The sequence below is a fragment of the Gavialis gangeticus genome, unplaced genomic scaffold (genome assembly GCF_001723915.1).
Source record: "Gavialis gangeticus isolate Ggan-Ray unplaced genomic scaffold, GavGan_comp1, whole genome shotgun sequence".
Taxonomy (NCBI): domain Eukaryota; kingdom Metazoa; phylum Chordata; order Crocodylia; family Gavialidae; genus Gavialis; species Gavialis gangeticus.
The window spans coordinates 180,783,832-180,806,048 of NW_017729022.1; positions in this window are offsets into that span (position 1 = coordinate 180,783,832).

The window sequence follows — 22,217 nt, forward strand, 5'->3', positions numbered from 1 at the left end:
CTCCCTTACCTCACCAGGATGTAGGGCCAGGCCCTTCACTCTCAAGCCACAGCCCTCCAGCCTTGATTGTGCCCCTCACTCCCCACCTACAGCCCCCTGGGCCCTACCGGTGCCTTTCACTCCCCACCCACAGCCCCCACAGCCCTGCTGGTGTCCCTTGCCCCTCTCCCACAGTCTGCCCCGCGGGGCCCCAGCTGCCAGGGCTATGGGGTCAGTGACCCAGGTCTGCAGCTCCCTGCCCCCTGCAGCACTGCCTGAGTCCCAGCTGCTACCTTTGGGAGGCAGCTGCTGCAGATTAGTGGAGTGCAGAGCCTGGCTCCCTCTCCCTCGTGGGCAGCATGGCTGGAGTGGAGCCCACAGTGGGGGGAAGGGCAGACTGCCTGCTATGGGCTTGGGCAGGGGGGTCCAGCTCCCTGCCACTGCATGTGCTCCTGGGGATCTGTACCCCCCAGATCTGTGTGTGGGTGGGGGCAGGTGTGGGCTGCTTGCAGTGGGCTTGGGTTCCCAGCCCTGGTGCACTCCCCTGGGGCCTCTGTGGCCCTGCAGGCATGGCAGGGCAGAGCAGGGCCAGGAAGGAAAGCTTGCTGCAGTCACTGTAATCCCCGTGCTGCTCTGGCAATGTGCCACCTGCTTGCCCTGGAGCAGCAGGGGCAGTGGCGTGGGGTTGTGCCTCTCACTGCTCTAGGGCAGGCAGGGGGCACATCACCAGGGTAGCACAGAGCTCACAACAGCCACAACAAGCTTCCCTGCCTGGCCCCACTCTGTCCTTCTACACCCGCTTCCACCCACCAAGCCATGGAGGCCCTGGGGAATGGCAGCAGGGTGGGGAGCCCAAGTCTGCAATGGGCAGCGCACACCCACACCTGTCCCTGCCTGTGCACAGATCTGGAGCATATGTGCCCCTGCAACTCTGCCAAGCTGCAGAGAGCTCTTTGCAAAAGAGCAAAATCCATGTGTTTCTCTGTTAAAATGAAAAATCCGCATTTTTCTCCAGTAAAACAGAAAATCTATCTTTTTTTCTGTTTTCCCATGGGAAATGGAAAAACTGCATCCCTGCTCATTAGATACATTCAAGGGGCTGTGGACAGCAGCCTGAGTTCTCTGGTCAGTGCCCTTCCTTGGCACCCTAATGACCAACCTTCAACCTGCACTTGTGTTCCTGCCTTGTCCCATGGGATTTGCTGCTATGCATTTAGTGGCTTCCTTCCAGCCATTGAAGGAGGGAGATATAGCTTATAGTTCTTGGTGGGCCTAGGCATACCATGAATGTATAAAAAATAGGCCTGGCTACCAGCCTCCTCCTCTACTCGCCGGATCACACTATCACCTAACAAAACCCTTGTGACAACAACTTTCTTTTAGCTAGCTGAAACAAAGGTTGTGCATTTTCTGCTCTTCCACACTGATCCTCCAAACCTTTCTGCAATTTGCCCATTGTCACTATTTGAAGGAAATGCCTCCTAAATCACCAAGCTGTGCTTGTTTCTAATAAAGGAGCACACTGAAATATAGCATCCAGCAACAAAATAAAAATGCCTGAGAATCATGCTAGAGCGCTCGGCATCTCAAATTTGTGGCAAGGAAGGAGGAGGTGGAGGAAGGCAGGAACCTACTGGCTCGCCAGCCATCCCCACCTCCACCAAAACAGCAGCTGCTTCTGGTGCTAGCTGATTCTGAAGATCTGCTGTAATGAAAGTGAGGTTATGTAAATTTCTTCGCCATAAATAAAATGTTAAGTAGCACAGTGTGCCTGGGGGGTCTCCCTCACTCCCATTAACAAGTAGAGTCGTTTTTAAAAATGTTAGAGCTTACAACTTTCCTGTAGGCACAAAATCTCTAGAGGCACTGTTTGCTCCTGGTGCCTCGTGTTCTTTTATTCTGACCGTTAAGTAATGTTATTTTTTATCTTCCTTTTTTATTTGGTCTCAGATCAGCGGTCCGTTCTGATGAATAATGCAGTGTCTGCCTGGGCAGTTGTTTGCAGTATGATCTTACATGATGTTTTGTGCAGTAGGAGGATAATGTGAAACCTCCCTTGCACATTCTCTAAGGTACTGTTGAAGTCTTCAGTGAGCGCACGCACTGTGCGAGAAACGTCTGTGGCAATGTTTTCCTGCTCTTGGGAATGTAACCCTTTCATGGCAATTCAGTTTCATTGCAATGACAAAGTGCCTGGAGGTAAATTTTCCAAGTCTGTGTCCAAGAGGCCCAATTCAGAAAAATGCATGCGAGTAAAGTCAGTGGAATTCAAGCGTATGTTTGGGGTGAAATTAGTGCTAAAGTACATTCTGCAATCCGTGCTGGAGAGAGCACAACAGAATCCCACATTTATATGAACAGATTTGGTGGTGAGCATCTAAACAGTGTTTTATATGGTCTATAACCTAATGTGTGTGCCTGGGTGGAGGCTTTTCCTGCACATGGAAGTTTCTTGAGATGGAGTGTCCAGGTTCTCATGGCTCATAAATTTGGTCCATAAATTTGGTCCAGACTAGGGGCTCCTTTTCTCACACATGAAAATTAACTCTTTGCCACTCTTTAGGTAGCATGAATTTAAATCTCAGTCCCAGCCCCTCCATTCCTTGACATCCCTACACTCCCATGGAATTCAAATCAGGCTGGAAACAGACATCTGTCTACACCAGTGGTTCTCACCCTTGAAACCTTTTATGGTGGCACAAAGCCCAAACAAGAAGACATCTATGCCCCTTGTCATTCTACAGATGCCCCGAATTGTGACTGTGACAAGAGGTGGTCAACATTTGTGCCACTTCTTTGCGGCAAACATCTGTTTTCTTTATGGTGGGAGAGTGTGGGCAACCCAGACCTGCCTGTGCTCTCCAGCTATCTGGGGCAGTTCCTCTCAGGGCTTCAAGAGCCTGATCCTCCATGCCCCAGGATTTCCCCTGAAGGACTGGGCCCCTGAAGCCCCAGGAGAACCTGCCTCAGTTTCCTTGCTTGCAAAGGTGCACCTTGGGAATCCCTTGGCAAGGGTTTCCCCAGATACATGTATTGTGTTGCTGTGCCCCATCTCAGGACAACAGGTGTTGTCTGTACCACCCAATGAAGTGGATCAACTCTGCCAGGACACCTCCTGGTACAGCTGATCCTGCTCCAAGGGCAATGTCTGTTTATAGTCTTCAGAGATCCATAGAATTATCATTTGGTTCTTGTTCCTGCTGCTGGCAAAGAGAACGTGCTAAGGACAAAATCAATCAAAAAGCATTTGCCACCTACAAATTTGCATAAAAAAGAAACGATTTTCTCCTTGTGCTCATGTTGTTGGTTCTTTGAGAATGCCTTGAGCTTACTAAAGCAATGCAAGGCCACCTTATTCTGTTTTATGTAAGGATAACACAAAAAGATGACAACTCTCCTCAGTCCCATTATAGTGAAACAAAGTTTAAGATACACAAGAAAGGCAAGAGTACATAGGAGCTTGTGGCTGCAGATGCCTTTGGGCACATCTGTACAAAATTGCTGCATTTTAAATGATTTTTTGCAGCTGTATTACTATGAGCTCAGTCTGTTTTGATTATTGAAGAGAAAGTTAAGAGGGGACTTGATCACAGCCTATAAGTACCTCCATGAGAATATGTCTGAAACTAGAGAGCTCTTTAGTCTAGTGGTGAAGGCAATTAGCCAAGGGAATAGATTTTTTCTACCTTGGAGTATTTAAAGGCTGGATAGCCCTCTAAAAGATTCAAGCTCACCTAGAAGTTATGAACTTGATACAGGAATTAATGGGTGACCATTGGGAGAAAAGAGGATCCAGGTAACTATAGGCCAGTTAGTCTCACCTCTATCCTCGGGAAAACTTTTGAAAAAATTATTAAGAACCACATTTGTGGGAGTCCAGCAGGGAAAATAATGCATGGATTCAAAGCAGGTAGATCCTTCCTGACTAACCTTGTTTTTTTTTATGATCTGGTCACCAAATGCTTTGACGCAGGAATCGAGGTGGATGTCATTTACTTGGATTTCAAAAAGGCCTTTGATACAGTGTCTCATCCCATTCTTATAAATAAACTAAGTGGCTGTGTCGTAGATGATTACACGGTCAGGTGGGTGGCAAATTGGCTCATGGGACGCACCCAGAGAGTGGTGGTGGACAGGTTGGTATCAACCTGGAAAGGTGTGGGCAGTGGAGTCCCTCAAGGTTTGGTCCTTGGACCAGTGCTGTTCAATCTTCATCAGGGACCTGGATGAGGGCATGAAGAGCACTCTGTCCAGATTTGTGGACAACACCAAATTATTGGCCAACCTAAACACACTGGGGGGCAGGGAACGGATTCAGGCAGATTTGGACAGGTTGGAAAAGTGGACAGAAAAGAATAGGATGCAATTTAACAAAGATAAATTCAAAGTGCTGCACCTAGGGGGAAAGAATCAACAACACACTTACAGACTGGCGGGATGACTTTCTAAGCAGCACAGAAACAGAAAGGGATCTCGGAGTCATAGCTGACTCCAAGATGAACATGAGTTGTCAATGTGACAAAGTGATAAGTAAAGTTAACCGCACTCTGTCATGCATTAGCAGGTGCATTATGAACAGATCTAAGGAGGTAATCATGCATGACGAACAGGTCCAGGGAAGTGATACTTCTCCTCTATGTGGCATTGGTGAGGCTGCAGCTGGAGCACTGTGTCTAGTTTTGGGCGCTGCACTTCAAGGGGGACATGGACAACCTTGAGAGGGTCCAGAGGAGAGCCACTCGTATGGTTAGGAGCCTGCAAGTAAGGCCCTACAAGGAGAGATTGAGAGACCTGGACCTCTTCAGCCTCTGCAGAAGAAGGCTGAGATGATCTTGTGGTCGTCTATAAATTCATCAGAGGATGAGGGCAGCAAGGAATAGGAGATACTCTGTTTACCAGAGTGCCCCACAGGGTACAGTGGCCACAAACTGACAGAGACCAAATTTAGCTTAGACATCAGGAAGAAATTCTTTACGGTAAGGGTGACCAGAATCTGGAATGGGCCCCCAAGGGAGGTGGTGCTCTCCCCTAGCTTGGAGGAGACTGGACAAGCATTTGACTGGGGTCATCTGACCCCAGCGTTCTTTCCTACCCAGGGCAGGGGGTTGGACTCGATGTTCTACTGAAGTCCCTTCCAACCATAAAAATCTATTAAATCAATAAAATCTATTAATTGTTATGCAGGAGGTCTGAGTCACAAAGGCAACTCTGGCCATAAACTCTATGCACCTATAACTGTGTATCAATTCTGAGAATCTGTCTACACCATTGGTTCTCACCTTTTTAAACTCATGGCACTCCTCCTTAGTCTGAAGGCACCCCTTACAAAAATGCCAGCTCTTACTTTTTACTCACTTCTTGACTACAGAAAAATAATAGAACAGTTCTTCTGTTACAAAGCACTCAGAAAGACGGCAACAGGTCAGGATGTTTTTAACACTACAAATTCCTATTTGAAATCTCTGTCCGCTTCTACACATGATGAGGGTTTAGTACCCTAATCTGAAATGGTGGATTTTGAATTGTGATGATTAAAACCCCACTATTTCAATGTAGATCCTTCCATTACTGGTATGGTGAGGGGCCTGATCCTTTTTTAATTTTTTTTTAAACAGAGCCAGCCCACATCTCCTGTGGCTGGGGGGTGAGCTGCCAACAGGCCGTGCAGCCCCTGAGCTGCAGAGAGCCTCAGTCCTTCCCTCTGCAGCAGCAGCAGCCCCTGGGGACACCGGGGTGAACTGCTAGCAGGCGGATGCTGCCCAGGGGGTGACACCACCATGGAAGGAAGACCTGGGGCCCCTTGCAGCTCAGGGCCTGCTGGGAGCTCACCCTGACTGCAGGAGAGGTGTGCAGGCTTCGTAGGGGGGAAAAAAAGGATCAGGCCTCTTGCTGTTGTTTTTTTCCCCCTAGCAGAGCCTGCTCGCGCGAGCTGCCACCAGGCCATGCATCCCTGAGCTGTGGAGAAGGGTCTGGTCCTTCCCTCCATGGTGGTGGTGCCCCCCAGGCTTGCCAAGGTGGGGTGTTACCTGCATGGGTGCTGCTCTAGCTCACAGGTAGCACCCTCTGGATCCAAATCTTCCCTGAGCCCATGTGTTGCCACCACGGAGGCTAGGACTGGCTCCCTCAGCAGCTCAGGGGTTGCATGGCCCAGTGACAGCTCACGCAGATAGGTTCCACTAAGAAAGAAAAAAATGGCAAGGGGTCTGATCCTTTTATTTCCTGTGGAGCCTGCCCACCTCTCCCACAGCTGAGAGTTGAGCTGTCAGTGAGCTGAGAGGCCCCTGAGCTGCAGGGAGCCCTGGACCTTCCCTCCATGGTGGTGGCACCCCTTGGGGCCACCTGGGTGGGCAGCTAGTGGGCAGGTGCTGCACCAGCTTGCAGGCAGCACCCAACCCAAACCCAATTGTTCCCTGAGCCTGAGCTGGGGCAGCACCTACATGCTAGCTGCCCACCTGGACGGCCCCAAGGGGCGCCGTCACCACGGAAGGAAGAACTAGGGCCCTCCGCAGCTCAGGGGCCACTCAGTCCATTGGCAACTCACCCCCCGCCTTGGAAGACATGGGCAGGCTCCATGGAAAAAAGAAAGGATCGGGCCCCTTGGTGCTCCTGCCTTCAGCCTGCATCTCCCACAGCAGAGGGGACAAGCTGTCAAAGGCAGCAACATTACAAATAGCTACATTGCAAACTAAACTACCTGCAGATGTGGTTTAGTTTGCAACTTGTAGCAAACTCATTTAAATCCTAAAACCCCCTGCACATGTACAGTGTGACACAATTATACAGCAAAAACGGCCAATTTTCATCACGTGTACAAGTGCCTTCTGGGTTTATCTTTATATTGGCATATCTAAGAGAGCTAATATTGCGTAGCATCCTGTGGCACAACTGAAAGGATCTCAAGGCACCCTAAAATGCTGCAACACCCTGTAGAATCAGTGGTCTACACCAGTGGTGCCCAATCTTGTCACTCTGTGGGCTACATGGGCAGTGCCATAGGCTGAATCTGGCTGGTGGGCTCAATCTGCCACATGGGACCAGCACAGTGGGGTCCCAATCTGGCCATGGGGGGTACAAAGCCTGACTCCAACCTGGCCACCCAGGGGCAGAGGACTGGAGATGGAATAGCCTGTCCCCAGTCTTGATATGCTGGGAAGGTGGGACAGGGACAGGAACAAGGACTAGAAGCAGCTTGGCCTGATCTGGACATGTCAGGATTAGGCACAGCCCTGATCCCACTGCACAGCAATGGCCTGGGCGGGGTTGCATCTGGCTGTATGGAATTCCCACCAGCTCCCTGCTGCCAGATTTCCCAACCCATGGGAATCCCTGTAGGCTGGATGTCATGGCTCCATGGCCTAGATCTGGCCTGTTGCCTGACGGTTGAGCACCCCTGGTCTACACAGTGCACTGCAGTACTGCACAGAGACACCCAAGCTCATTCTTATTGAACTAACTTGGGCACCAGAAGTAGACTTGCTATAATATCATGAACCTCCATGCAAGCTAATTTCCCATGCCTCTTAGTGGCTACATCGCTTCCAGTACCTGAGGTAATGACATTAACTTTTGCTTGGATATCTGTGTGCAGCGCCACGGTGTACTGTGTAGATGAACCTGAAGTGGAAAGCAAAAATGGTAAAAAAAAAAAAAATCATCTGATGATCAGCTAACACTTGCTACTTAATCCTGAAATTTGGGAGTGGCCCTGGCACTGGCATTTCTGTGGCACTGAGCCAGTTGTGCTGTCCCCACCTACATTACTGAGGTTAGGTTCCTTCCATTGAAACAAAAAACCTGTAGCTCTGGCTGGATATATTTAAACACAAAACAGTGATTTTTGAATACGTGTATTTGCCATAAACACAAGCACATCTCTACTTGTGTACCTCTATTATCTATACGTGAAACCTCTGCTTACAAAAGGTGCCTTTCTAACAGGATTTGAAACAGAAAACTATCCTGTGCCCACACACCAAGCAAGTGATAGCCCTTAGCAGGGAAAGTTTCTACCTCATTGCTCAAGAGTGGCCTGTGGAAAAGCTTAATCACCATAGTCTGAGTTTGGTGCACATGAGCACTCATAGATGGGCAAGGCATGTTGGAGAGAGCCTATCTCTAGACACACAAGGGCTCTGGTGTAGATGTACCTTTAAAGGGGAAGGTTTTGCTTCTGTTCTACTTTCTAATGCTCTGCTGTTCTAAGCCATCAAAGCAAATCATTTAAGTGACTTACTAAGGATAAATCATGTGAGAAGAGGAGGAAGACCACTGAGCATTTAAAAAACACTTGACATCAGTAGATCTCAAAGTACTTTACAAAGAGGATCTGTGTCCTTATTCCCATTGTGCAAATAAGAAAACTGTAGTAGAAGGAGGTAAAATGATTTGTCCATTCAGTAAGATTTGATCAGTAAGATTTGATCAAAGGAAGCTACTAGGTCTCATTTCACCAAAATACTTTTGTAGCAGCAGACCTACACACACACCTTTTGATCCTGTGTGGGAAAAATCAATTCCCTCTCTTTATCAAAATCCCACAAGGGCTCTGCTTCTGGCTATATATAGAGATACAAAGGCAGTAGCACTGGCTACCAGATTTCAAACGTTAATTTGTGGCAGGTCATGGCTCTTGAATCTACAATTGTTCTGCAAGAATTTGATCTTGCAAAGCGCAGAGTCCTTGGTGCCCATTAAATTGGAATCAGAGGCAGCTGAAGATTTCATCCTAAGTTTCCCTCAAAGAGCCTTGTATTAAATAAATTCTCCAGCTCACCCTGATAGACTGGTAAGAAGAGTTAGGAAGCAAAATTTCATTAAAAATATGTAGTAAGTCACACGGACGTTTTTGGATCAAAGAAATATTGAAAACCACATTCTGCAAGTGTGGCATTTCATATTGCTTCTATGTAAAGTTCTTCAAAAAGTTCCTAAGCCTAGCCTTGACATTTAGGAAATGTTCTCTCATTATGTCTTCTCACAGAATTGTTGCCTCAGGGGATATCAGCAATATCTTGCTTGATGCAGCTGTGAAGCAGCTATAATGGTAGTAACTCTGCTTGCAAAGTTAACTTCCAGGTTTCACAGGAAAGGTCAGCTGCCATGACCATAGTATAGGGAAGGTCTTGTTTGTCAGTATTTGATGACTTGACTTTGCTCCATAAATTCCTTCTAAAATTCCCCTGGTAGAAAACATGGCTAACAGAAATCAACTCTGCTGTCTTACTATAACACAAAGCAAATACCCCATGCACTTTTTCCAAATGATTTCAATGATCATTGTTTCCTGCAAAACTATAATTGTCCTCATGTACAGCTAAATGAAATTTCCCCATAAATAGTAAAATTGCTGGAAAACTGAGTTTAGAAAGAACCAAAACTGCCTGTAAAATTGGGCCAAGTATGGTGACTAGCTGTGCCGGGGGGGGGGAAAGGGGAAAAATGTCAATTTTTAAAAATGAAATCTCTCATTTTGGAATACCAAAAAGTTTTATATTGGTATTTTCTGAGTGAAGTTCTCAATTTTTCTTTTGAGGATGGCATTTTTGTTAAAAACTAACCTAAATTTTAAAACGTTTTTCAAAGAGTGAAATAAAGTGTAATAAAACATTTTATTTCAGGTTAATACAAAACCATTTTTTTCTGTTTTTGTTTGTTTGTTTCATTGAAAAATCTGGGAAAAAAGAATGTGATTTAGTTTGATCTGAACCATTTTCCCCTGATTTTTTGACTGAACCACTACTCCAAAAAAATCCACTACTCCAAACAAATCTATTTCGTTTGCCCAGCTGTTTTCTCATGTTCCAAGATGCATTGCAAGAAAAGAATGACAGCAGATAGAAGCTCTTCCTCTTAGAGACCAGGCAGAATGGTCTTTCTCCCATTGTGTTTCCATATAGACATACAGAAGCAATGTAGAATAACACCAGCTCAGGTGATTTCATGACACAGCCACTGATTTTAATCTTGGTACCTATACATGTGCATCATGTAGTTGCAGCGCATTGGTAGTTACCACACTCCAGCAGACTCCAGAGTCACGTGTATCTGCATCCCCATGCTGAAAAATGGCAGCAGGGGTGCTTTAAATAAAGCTCGTTCAATGAGGACATGTGGATGCTGATGCACTTTTTTATGAAGAGTGGTGGGGTCCACTCACAGCAGAAGGGTCTAGACCAGGATGTTAATGCATTCAGTAGCATTACTTACATGCTTAAGTTCCTTGTTCAGTCAGGGTCTTGGACTGTAAGCTCCTTGAGGACAAGACAACACAGGACACACTGTACTTAGTGAACAATAAAACATAATAAGTAATTATCTTAATCCTGCCAGTGATGAACATAAATTGAATCCTGTTTAGGGATGATGGCATTCAGCCAGCATTCTAGCTGGAACCTACGTGTCATGTGGAATGGCACTCCAGTCTACAAACACAGTAGACCTCAGTACCCCACAGCATATCTAAAAAGTACATGGAAATGGATACGAAACATGGAATTATTTCTAAACCTGATTTACAGAGAACATGGGAATATGAAAGTAACACAAGGAGATGCAGGCACCTTAGAATTAATTGTTCTGAGCCAGGCTTACTTAAACTTTATTAATGACAAAGGCATTGTACTGGAACAACAATTCAATCCTTTAGGACAACTTCTGCTTGTATCAGTGGCTTAGATCCAGAATGACACAGTATTATTCTGGTGTAAACACTCTTCAAGATGCTGAGTATCTTCATCTCTCAGTTAGGACCTTGGGAGGCAAGATTTATGAGGAAAGGCTGAAAGTGCTATGGTTATTTTGTCTGGAGAGGAGAAGACTGAGGGGAGATTTACCTGAAGGGCGTTTACAGAGAGGATGGAGATGGGCTTTTATCTGTGACCATAGGAGACAGGATTAGGTGCAATGGCCTCAAGTTTCATCTGAGGAAATTTAGGTTGGAAATTAGGAAGTACTTTCTGACTATAAGGATGGTCAAGGATGGGAACAGGCTACCTAGAGAAGACAAGGTCAAAGTTTTCAAGAGCAGATTAAACACACACTTGGCCGAATGGCTGGGTGGTTTAGTACGGGATGATCTCATGAGGTCCCTTCCAGCTCTTCTTTCTTATAATCCTTAACATCTAAGGACCCAGAAGTTTAGAACACTCAGGTCACTGGGGCTGATCCTCAGCCTCCATAACTTCCAAAGAACTATGATAGTTTAAGCCAGCTGTAAAGCCGACCCATTAACTGCAATAGGAGATGAGGCCCCCCAGTAACTTGTAAGACTGGTCAGTTACTTCAGTGCAACTCTTCAGTCACTCCATTCATTTCAGTGGAGTCATTCTAGATATATATCAGTGTAACAGCAGAATTTGCCCGCTCAGTTTTCATTTTATGGGTCACATTCTTCTGTCACGTATGCCAGTTTTATATGTGACACTACTTTGACTTTAATAGAGTTATGCCAGGGTAAGAAGAGAATCAGGACTTCTGGGTTAAATATGCCTTCTCAGTGCAAATGTACAATCAGTGTCTGTTTCAGGGGTATGAAAGGTGAACTTTAGAACAATCTCTGCTACAGTAGATTACAATGGGTACTATTATATGGTTAAGATAACTGTTTCCATTGTAACTCTCTTTCCTTGCCCATAAATTTCTGTCATTGCTACCTTTCATACTGAATAGTTCTCTCTGCGCAGAGGTTACTATTTTTGGAAAATCTGAGCATTAGCAATGGGAGAGTGGAAAGTAAAACACTTTTCTCATTGTGTTAAAAAAAATAATCTAACAACAAAAGAACAGAGCTACAGTAAATCATGGCTGAATTTTAAAACTTGGCAAGGACATAATCCTCCCTGAGAACTTATACTGGGCTTGAAAACAGAATTGGTTTGGATTTCATGATGACGTGACTATTCATTGTATCGCTGAATATAATCAATAGGGCAATTCATACGCTTAAAGTTAAATTTAAGCAGAGGTGCTGTGCTGAAGTGAGAGCTATAAAAGCCTCCTGAAATGATTTTCACAGATCTCTCCAACATGTATGGTTTGACAATGCATATTTTCTGATTTCTACATAAAGCACAACCAAAAAAAAAAGAAAGAAAGAAAGAAAAACAGAGAAAGGCCAACACTTTCTGTATTGTACAAGAATTGGGTAATGTCTGTTTAAATAGTTTAGAAGCCCTAGTTCAGGCTTCTCATCTTCTATTGCAGAAGCCATCATCACCTGTCAGAGAAGTTGCATGTGTATGTACTTGGGCTTTCTAGACTTTTTTGGAACCCAGCTATGTCCATATAGTTTTCCCATTAAAATATTGAGGAAGAGCAAACACAACATTTTTAAAAAGTTAGAAGGGTATGAGTCTGATCCTTGGCCTTCCAACACATTTATGGGAGATCTTGTGAAGTGATCCCTTTAACTGTAGCTGCAGACATCCAAGAAACTTTACTAACAATTCTAATTCTTAGAAAAGTATTAATTTTACAAGGAACATTGGCTGGTTAGAAATCATGGGCCTAATCATGCTCTCCATGACTTGAGTGAGGACAAAGCAAATCCCCATTTCTTAGAATACTCCCGCATGTATATGTTACAAATACTACTGCACTTCTAGCTGGTTCTGTGACTAGTTTGTTTTTCACTGTCATGTGTTAAGCTTTGACATTGTTCCCAATTTCTGCCTTGATAACTGAGGGCAAAACGTGCCCATTAAGAAGCAGGTACCTGAACTATGTTGGGGTCTTTTTTTATCTTGATTTATTTTCAGAGAATTAAGAGTTGACCCCTTCTTGAGCTTTAGAGGCAGGGATTTTTGGAACTGTGTCAAGCTGTGCAGTCTGAGATATCCATACAGGCTATGCTATTTCCAAAGTAAAATACCTTGGTTTAGAATTCTGTGAGCTTTGAATTCATACGTGTGTAATTTCATTGGGTTCAATGGTGTAACTCCTGATTACACCAATGAAAGTGAGAATGGAATTGGGCCCTGCAACTTGGATTATTTGTTGCTTTTCTAGTGATTCAGGTTTAAGCCTTTTGGGTAGTGTTTCTGGTAAACATTTGTTTTTATTAAGAAAGAATCTATGACCCAGAAATTTTAAACCCAGGGAAAGTAGATTACCCAAGGATGGTGGACAGCTATTTTACCTATTTTAATAATGCATAATCCACCAAACAAAAAAAATGCACAAAAATTATTCAGTTCTTAAAACTGGGTTTGATGGCCCAGTTACATGCGTCTCTAGAATCAAATCAATTCTCCTGTCCTCCTTGTTTATGCCCAAAAAAGGTAGATGGAGCAAGGAGCGCTTAAATGGTCTTAATCAGGCTCAGTCGAAAATGAAAAGTTTATGAGTCTTAAAACAATCCAAGAGACCCCCAACAATATGCTCACATCTTTAGCTTAGGCTGTTTGAAGTCAATGATAAGAGTCCAGTTGACTTCAGTATGCTTTAGATTAATTGTCAAGGAGGAACGACACGACAAGGTCCTAACCCTGAGAACTTCTTGCCTCCCATCTGAGCGATAATGAACCTTAGACTGGCATCAAAAACACTCAGCCTGACCTTAGTTGCAACAGTAGGAAAAGCCTCAGACCTAGATTAGCATTAACAAGAGCTTTGATTGTATCTGTCACAAGCTGCAAACAGAATTCATGAAAGCTGGATTCTTTTTCTTTTATACTCCGGAGCAGGTGGACAAATGCATTTGACAATTGCTGCTGCTTTAGAATCAACATGAAGGAGAGAACAGATAGAAATCAAGACTGGAGTTCAACTACCCACCAATATCCCTTTAAACAGTGTTAATGCCTGCAGCACTGTTCAGCTAAAATACAGAAACATCAGACTGATGTTTTATGATTCAAGCCTGTAAAGCTGTACCCACCTGAGAACTCCTTAAACAAATCTTTGAAGTCAAAGTACTTTAAATTCCCTTGCAGGTAAAAAGAGTGGCAGGACTGACAGCATTGGCTCCATTGATAGAATAAGTTTCGTTCTAAGTACTTGAACTCAGGGGCAAATCTAGTGGGGGTGCAGTGGTGTAGTTGCACCCCGTTTTAATTCCTGCTCAAATTTTGAAACCAACTGCCTGGGATGGGCAGCAACATTTCTAATCAGGCAGGGCTGAGAAAGTCAATTACCTTCATGGCTCATTATCAACTCCATGATACCTGCTTATCTCTCTCCACTCCAAAAGTGTTAACAAGTTTATCATTTCAATGGTCAAGCTATCCTTTCTTCTGCAATTTTGTTGTCTGTTAGCCATTCCTGGTAATGTCTCTCTTCTGTTTCATAGCCCTGTAGACCGTTTTTAGCTCTAGCTAAAAACCTTAACTCAGGTGTAGTAATACTGGGTGCTTGCTGACATAAAAACCCCCCAAAGAAGATGGCACTTTATTTTAAACTTGGCGCGTTCCCCTGCAGAGCCCCATGTATGCCCAAAAGAGGCAGCACATTACTTCAGACTGACTCGCCTGACATCTGTAAAGATTGGGCACTTTACTGGGGCTTTAGGGGGAGCTTTGATCTAATAGCTGATTGAATCAGCTTTACCTAAAAGTGCCAAAAAGCCCTGCTGAAGTGTCCGATCTTTACAGACGCTGCAGAGCCAAGTTGAAGTAACGTGCTACTTCTTCCGGTAAAGCGCGGTTTGGGGTTTTTTTTAATGTTTCCAAGCAGCCATAAACTCAGGTGTAGAAATGACTGACTGACAGTGAAGTATTGGAGGCACTGTCAAGATGCTCAAGAAGACTAGACTGCATTTTACAAATTTGAATAAGAGGTGTATGTTTAACTATAATCACTACAGGACTAATGAAACAATATCTTTTGACTCTTTTGACCATTTTGTTTGCCTATTTTATTTCTTATGTGTTTTAAACTTAATATAGAATCTAGAAAATAATGTTATATTTGTTTTTGTTTTGATTTTAACCTGAATAATATAGTGCTAGGTCCCTAGAATATTACTAAAACTTCTAATTTATCTTTAACTGTAGATAGATATGTGTCATGTTATATGTTATGATGTACCACAGCTTCTGCACCCTGCTTTTCAAAATCCTAGATCTGTCTGTGCTTGAATTCAATCAAAAAAAGATAATAGCCTGTTGGACTGAATTTAGGTGCATAATTTGTTTATAATGCCTTAGTTATTGTAATGGGCAAGTAAGACCTTGTCCCTAGGGCTCTTCTAGGAAAGCCTACACATTCAAAGCCTATTACCTTTTTATGTGTTCCAGCTAAGAGTCCTAAAAGCCACTGAAATCAATTTGAACAGTAATTTGCAGCTGACAAACTGAAATTCCAAATTCATTTTGGAAGCCAGAGAGTTTGCATTCCCCTTGCCAAGGGAGCATTCTTCTTTGACTGTACAACTGGGGACTGACTCGCCATTTCAGCATTTGAAACATTTGTATAGGAGATCTGGCCATAAAACCACGTCAGAGAAGCTGATAAAGCAATTTAAAGATTGTTCGAACTGTGTTTTCATAATGCAGCTCTTTGAATCTACTGGGCCAGGAAGCAGCCAGATCCATCCAGCTGAGAATTCCCTGGGTGCTGGGGCATTGTCGGGTGTGGCCTGGAACCTGCCTACAGTTCCTGTTCTTCCTCCACCTAACACTGGAGTAGGAGGGGTGTGATGGAGGGCAATGTCAGAATGACATACTAGCCCTCTCTAGCTGGCAACCAGTTCTTGGGGAATGCTGCCAGCTGGTACGTATTGAAGTAGTCTCGCTGGGATACAGGATTACCCTTAGAAGCACAGAGATGCCAAGTGGTAGGGCTGTGCAAGGCTTTGGACTGCACTTCGGATCTGGAGATTTGGTTGCTTCGGACACCAAAGCAGCATGTCTGGATTGAAGCGTTGGCTTCTTTAGGCTTTCCAAAGTGGTTTGGAGCTTCTGAACCACTTTGGAAAAGCTTTGGAGTCGCTTCAGAGATCCGGCCATAGGGTATAATGAGGAATCAATGAAATATCTATAAATTAGCTGTTTTTTGTCTGATTTGGATGAACTTTGCAGGAGTGGTAGCCTCTGCTGAGAGCATGAAGCCAGCCAAGTTTCAAGAAGATAGGTGCATGGGTTTGGGGAAAACCGAACCCCAAATTCTTGAAAGCAAAACTTATGTCACGTGTGTGTGTTACACCACAGGGGGGTGAAAACTGCAGGGGTAGTGGCCCCTGGTGAGGCCATGAAGCCTGCCAAGATTCAAGGAGATAGATGCAGGGGTTTGGGGGGAACTGCACATCAAGCTGCTGACAGGCAAAATTCGTGATATAGATGACCCTGTGTCTGTTAAGGTGCAGCAGGGTGAAAACTGCAGGGAAGCTAGCCCCTGCTGTTGCCACAAAGCCTGCCAAGTTTCAAGGAGATAGGTGCAGGGGTTCTGGGTTCTAGGGCCCTGTACCCCTAGCTGCTGACAGGCAAAACTCATGTCATGGGAGCTTGTGCAACTGTGTCTGTCTTGGGGCGTTGGGGGGAGGAGAGGGCAGCTTCTGCAGACCTGGCTGCTAAGCTACTGTGTTACAGTTACCAATCAATCATGATTCACTCAGGAACCAGCCCAATACACAGTTGCTAGCTAATGTAACAAGTTAACGAGCAAGGATTAACACCTACAAAACCACAGACTAAGGAGAGGAAAGAATCGATACAGACAATCAACTGCCCAAGACAGAGACGGTCAGTTGCACAAGCACCCATGGCACAAGTTTTGTCTGTCAGCAGCTAGGGGTGCAGGGCACTTGAAATGTTTTGAAAGTTGTGAAACGTTTCAAGTTTCAAAGCAGCCTGGTGATGGGAGGTGAAGAAGATCCAGGGTTGCACTCTGAGTGGCTCCATCAGCCCCATGGAGCTCAGCCCAATGGTGGGAGGTGGCAGGAGAGCCAGTGGAGGAGCTGCTCTGAGCACAGCCCTGGCTCCAAGTGCAGCCCTGGCCAGTGACTTTCCCATGCCTCCCACCACCAGGCTCAGCTCCATGGGGCTGCAGAGCCTTCTGCTGATGGGCTGTGCTCACCAGGGCTGCTCTCAGAGCAGCTTCACCACTGACTTTCCCACCACTGGGCTGAGCTCTGTGGGGGCTGGCAGAGCCTCTTGGAGTGGAGCCCTGGCTCTCCCCTGTCTCCCACCACCAGGCTGCACTCTGAGTGGCTCCACCAGCCCCATGTAGCTGAGCCTGGTGGCAGGAGGCAGGGGCCAGGGCTGCACTTGGAGTCAGGGCTGTGCTCTGAGTGGCTCCACCACCGGCTCTCTGCCACCTCCTGCCACCAGGCTCAGCTCCACGGGGCTGTACAGCCTCCAGCCACCAGGCTGTGCTCACCAGAGCTGTGTTTGGAGCCAGGGCTGCACTCCAAGCAGTTCCATCCACCCTATGGAGCTCAGCCCATCAGCAGGAGGTGGCAGGAGAGCCAATGGTGGAGCCACTCCAAGCGCACAGCCCCACAGAGCTGAGACTGGTAGTGGGAAGTGCGGGAAAGCCACTGACCAGGGCTGCACTTGAAGCCAGGGCTATGCTCAGAGTTGCTCCTCCACTGGCTCTCCTGCCACCTCCTGCCACTGGGCTGAACTCCACGGGGCTGGTGAAGCCACTTAGAGTGCAGCCCTGGCTCTAAGCACAGCCCTGGCCAGTGGCTCTCTCCTGTCACTGGCCAGGGCTGTGCCTAGGGCCAGTGGCAGCAGCAGTCTTCCCAGCACGGGGCACGGGCTGCACCCAGTGCTGGTCCCAGGTGCCATCGGCAGCCTCCTGTCATCCCGCATGCAGATCTGGGGGTTCACAGCCCTGGGAGAAGTCCGGCACAGCCCCACAGTCCTCCTAGGGGTGCAGGCCCCCAGATGTGCGCACAGGATGACAGGACACTGCTGCTGCCAGGAAGCAACATGAGGTTTGCTTTTAGCAGCTTGAGGTGTAGTTTCCCAGAACCCCCTGTGTCTGTCTCCTTGAAACTTGGCAGGCTTCATGCCCTTAGAAGGGGCTACCATCCCTGCAATTTTCATCCAAAGCAGGCAGGAAATGACAAAATTATAGGCATTTTCATGATTCCCTATTATAGCCTGTGGGCAAAACTTCAAAACGCATCAAAACAGCAAAACAGTTTTGACAAAATGAAATGGAGCAGAGCTTCAAAACAAAACAATGAAACAAAACACTGTCCCTTTGAAATGGTGAAACGTAAGTCGAAATGAAAAAGTGTTGTTTTGCACAGCCCTAGTGGGAACGCAGCTGAACATAGAGAATATGGCCCTTGTTTCCTTGTACAAGACAGATCCCTAATAGGGGTGTGCAAAACAGGCCATATTAGATTCGGCTTTGGCTTCACCCTGAATCAGGAACAGTGATTCGAGTAATTGATTCAGATCACTGTCCCTGATTCAATTCAGCCGAATCTAAATCTGAAGATTCAATGCTGATTCGGACATAGATACAACTTTAAATGTTTTTTCTATATACCTCAAGAAACCAGGCACAGCTTATGAATGCTGCAATGGTGGGATAGATGGAGCACGGAGGGGCCCCTACATGCTCAGCAGCAAACCTGGAAGTGGACTGGAAGTACTTCTGGTCCACTTCTGGGTCTCCTGGGGAGCATGTTGCCCCCCCCACTCACCTTGCCAGCTCAGCAATCGGCCATGGGGGGACCCCAGGTGTCCCCCCCCAGACCCAGGAGGTACCAGTCGCTGAGCCAGAGAGCCGTGGGGGGCCCCCCTGTGCGCTACCCGGAGGACCTGGAAGTGGACCAGAAGTGCTTCTGGTCCACTTCTGGATCTGCTGCCGAGCGCGCTGGGGACCGCTCCCCCCCGCACTCCTGTGGGACGCTCCATCCACCCCAGCATTCACAAGATGCCTGGTACCCAGAGGTGTGTAGAAAAAACATTTAAAGCTGTGTCTATGTCTGAATTGCTGAATCTTTCCAAATAGATTTGGAGGGTTCTGATTTGTTTCAAAGAGATTAAAAGGTCTCCTGATTCAATTCAGATTTGGAGATTTGGCCACTGAATCAGGCTGAATCTCTGCTGAATCAAATCAGGGATCGAAACTTCGCACAGCCCTACTCCCTAATCCTGAATACCAAGACTAAGCCACAATGTCAGGACCCCCAGAAGGGAACAAGCAAGATGGCAAGTGACTAGAGTCACTAGTGGCATTTAAACACATGATAAAATCAAGCCAGTAGCACTCTTAAGACTAGAAGCCAAATCCAGGTCACTTGGGTTAGGATTTAAGACACCTGGTTCTGTTACTGTCTTTATTCAATGTGTCTGTCCATGTCTCACTTTTCTAATCCTTACAATGAGGATAACAACATTTTCCTAAAGTACTTTTGAGCTCAATAAAAGAAAAACTCTAAGCAAGAGTTCAATATTATTATAATATTATTATTATAGTTCATGTCCTTCTAGTAATCTTCTACATTCAGAATTAGTTTTTATTATCATTTATTCCCCTGTAATCAATACTTCATATCTTCACTGTTGTGGAATAATTTGCTTTGTATAGAAGAACCTGATTGCTCATTGCTCAGGTTGCAGTATTTTAGGTGGCCAGCTGCACAGCCTTCTGTTTTCAGTACTCTGGACTGTTGCGGGAACTTTTGGATGTCCTCAAGATAGAGTTTACAAGATGGAGGTCAAGTCTCTTCTGGCCTTATTATCTATGAATACAGAATGGGGTTCATACTGAAATCCAGACATATTCCACTCTGTCACAGATGACTCTTGTCAAAGTTTCCTAATGCTTTAACAAAGATACTAATCTGTTTATCCAATTAAGGGCCAGATTCCAAGAGTTTTACTGATGTAGGGTGTTTGAGGTCTGTGTTCAAAAGGTATTTGTGGTTATGGTGGATATGACAAGCTGAACACTCCTTTAATTGTTGCCTGTGAATCTAGGGGACTGGACTTGGGGGTTCAAGAAGTTCCTTCCTTCCAGTCCTAAGTTTTTACTTTGAATAGTATCCGTCTTCAAGAATAATTGGATTGATATCAGTGAGTTACTGAGTATGAAGGAGGTGGCCAGAATCTGGCCCACTGCCTGACAGACTCTCTCATGTTTGACTAGCTTTTTACTTTTCAAGTGATATTACATACAAACACCTTGCAAATCTATGGACAAATTATTCAAGGCCTGACATCCTGGTCCAACTCTTGTGTCTCTCACCTAAACCAAAGGACACAAAAGGAGTTGTCCTTTCACTGCTCTGTCCCATCTGGAACTTTAAGCCTGCACAGTCCTTACTGCATGTAAAGTTAAGTAACTTTCAGTGGGGAGGAGTGAATCCACAGCATGACTACAAACCAGTCCAGCGCATCCGAAGAAAGGGTCTGGGAGAAGCAACAAGCTATGCAGACACCACCTGCATAATGACATGACAGTTGAGTCCAAAATACAATCAGGTCATCCAAAGGGGGCCATTTTACTGCTACAAGCAAGCAGAAAGAGTCCCATGCATTTCAATTCTCACGTGATCAACCAGTGGGAATAAGGGGTGCAGCGTTCAGCTCAAGATGACTGAAGAGACTGATGCTATTTTTACCCAATGCCTTGAGAACTGAAGATCTGTTGTTCAGGCTCACACCAGCCCGCAGGGGATAGGCGGGGAGGTGTCCCCCACTATGAAGATGTCAGAGCCAGTCACTGTGCTTTTTAAGTAAGTGTGATGCATACAGCCAGCTTGATTGTTTCAGAACTTAAGAGCCCCAGGAGACTTCTCTGCTCCATGTCGCATAGAGAGAGGCTGCCTGACTTGTGCTTGAAGACCCATCTTCAACTTGGCAGCAAACTTACTTACCAGTCCCTGAAGAGTCAGAGGCAAAACTAATTAGCATCATCCTACCGGGAGGCCAGGATGGTTATGAGAGGTAGTTTAGTCAGGACATCTCCACACTTGCAGCCCAAATGTGTCCTCAGTTCCTCTAAGCTTATATGAAATAAACTGGGGAATAAGGGTAACATCTTCAAAAATGTGCAAGTCCCATTTACAGAGATGGTACATGGGGATCTTCATTTCACTAACTGTCTGTCCCCTGGACAGAGTAGCCAGGCACCACCTTAACATCCCCAGACTTCTGAAGTTCACACAGCTCAAAAAATTGGGGTATAGTCCCTTAGACCAGGCTCTGGCTTTTTTTCTCCCTCTCTTAAGTGCTTCTTGATGAAACTTCAGGCAGCTTGGCTTCTCATGTTTGCTTCTGTCAACATGATTATTATCAATTATTATCTGTTTATGCAGCTCTGTGAATGCTGCCGATAAATCTGCTGCTGCTGTTAAAGAAACAGCAGGAGCACAAAATCCTGCAGTATTGCTTTTGTGTGAGCCTCACATCACTAGTGAGTATTCATCTTAAATGTCTCAGCAAAAGCAATAATGTATTTTTTAAAAATAAACCCCTTCCTCTGGTATTTCTAAAGCAGCAGACATTCCACTATGGATAACAATTTGAAAGTTGCTTTTTTTGCCTTAAAAATCATTTGTAGTTTGCTTCTCTTCAAGGAGTCCTATTGTTTTAACTGTGCCATGTGGGAATAAACTCAATAAACGTATGCCCAATGGAAGTTACTGGGACTTGTGCTCAGTTAGCCGAGTTTGAATGTGTTACATTACTCTCATGGAAGCTGTGGTAGCCCCAACCAGGTGCTTTCCAAACACAGAGGAAGACAAAGTCTATGTTGCAAAGATCCTAGATAAGTTGTGCATGGATAGACCCCTATATGTAGTCCTATTGATTTCAAGGCATCTCTTCAGGGGTGCTGGCATCTCTCTCATGAAACTTGTTGCTGCTCTAAAAATGTGGCCAGCAGTCCATCCTCAGGATGGGAAGAGAGGAACAGGAGAAGAGGGAGTTTCAGAAGGAGTTCTTTGCTTGCAAGTAGAAGCAAATGTGCATTAGCTTTGAAGAAGTACACAATAAAATAGAAGATGTTCTTTCTCTAGCTCCTAGCTCATGGGATGTTCAGGACTTGGGCCGTCGTAGCCGGTAACATACAGACTCTTTTCCAAGTAAAACTAGAGAAAATGGCTCTGACAGCCCTCCCAAAAAGGGAAGTGAGAAGTACACTCAGTATTTCTCACATGCATCATAACAGGGAACCTTGGCAGTCAGTAGGTTTTTTCACAGGCTGTTGACTTGCTGTCAAAATGTCACAAATCATTTCTGCAGAGTTCAGATCATATGACATAATTTACAGGGAATTTACAGTACTGTACTGCACTGCTTCTCTGGGATTGGAAATTTGGGGGGGGGGGGGGG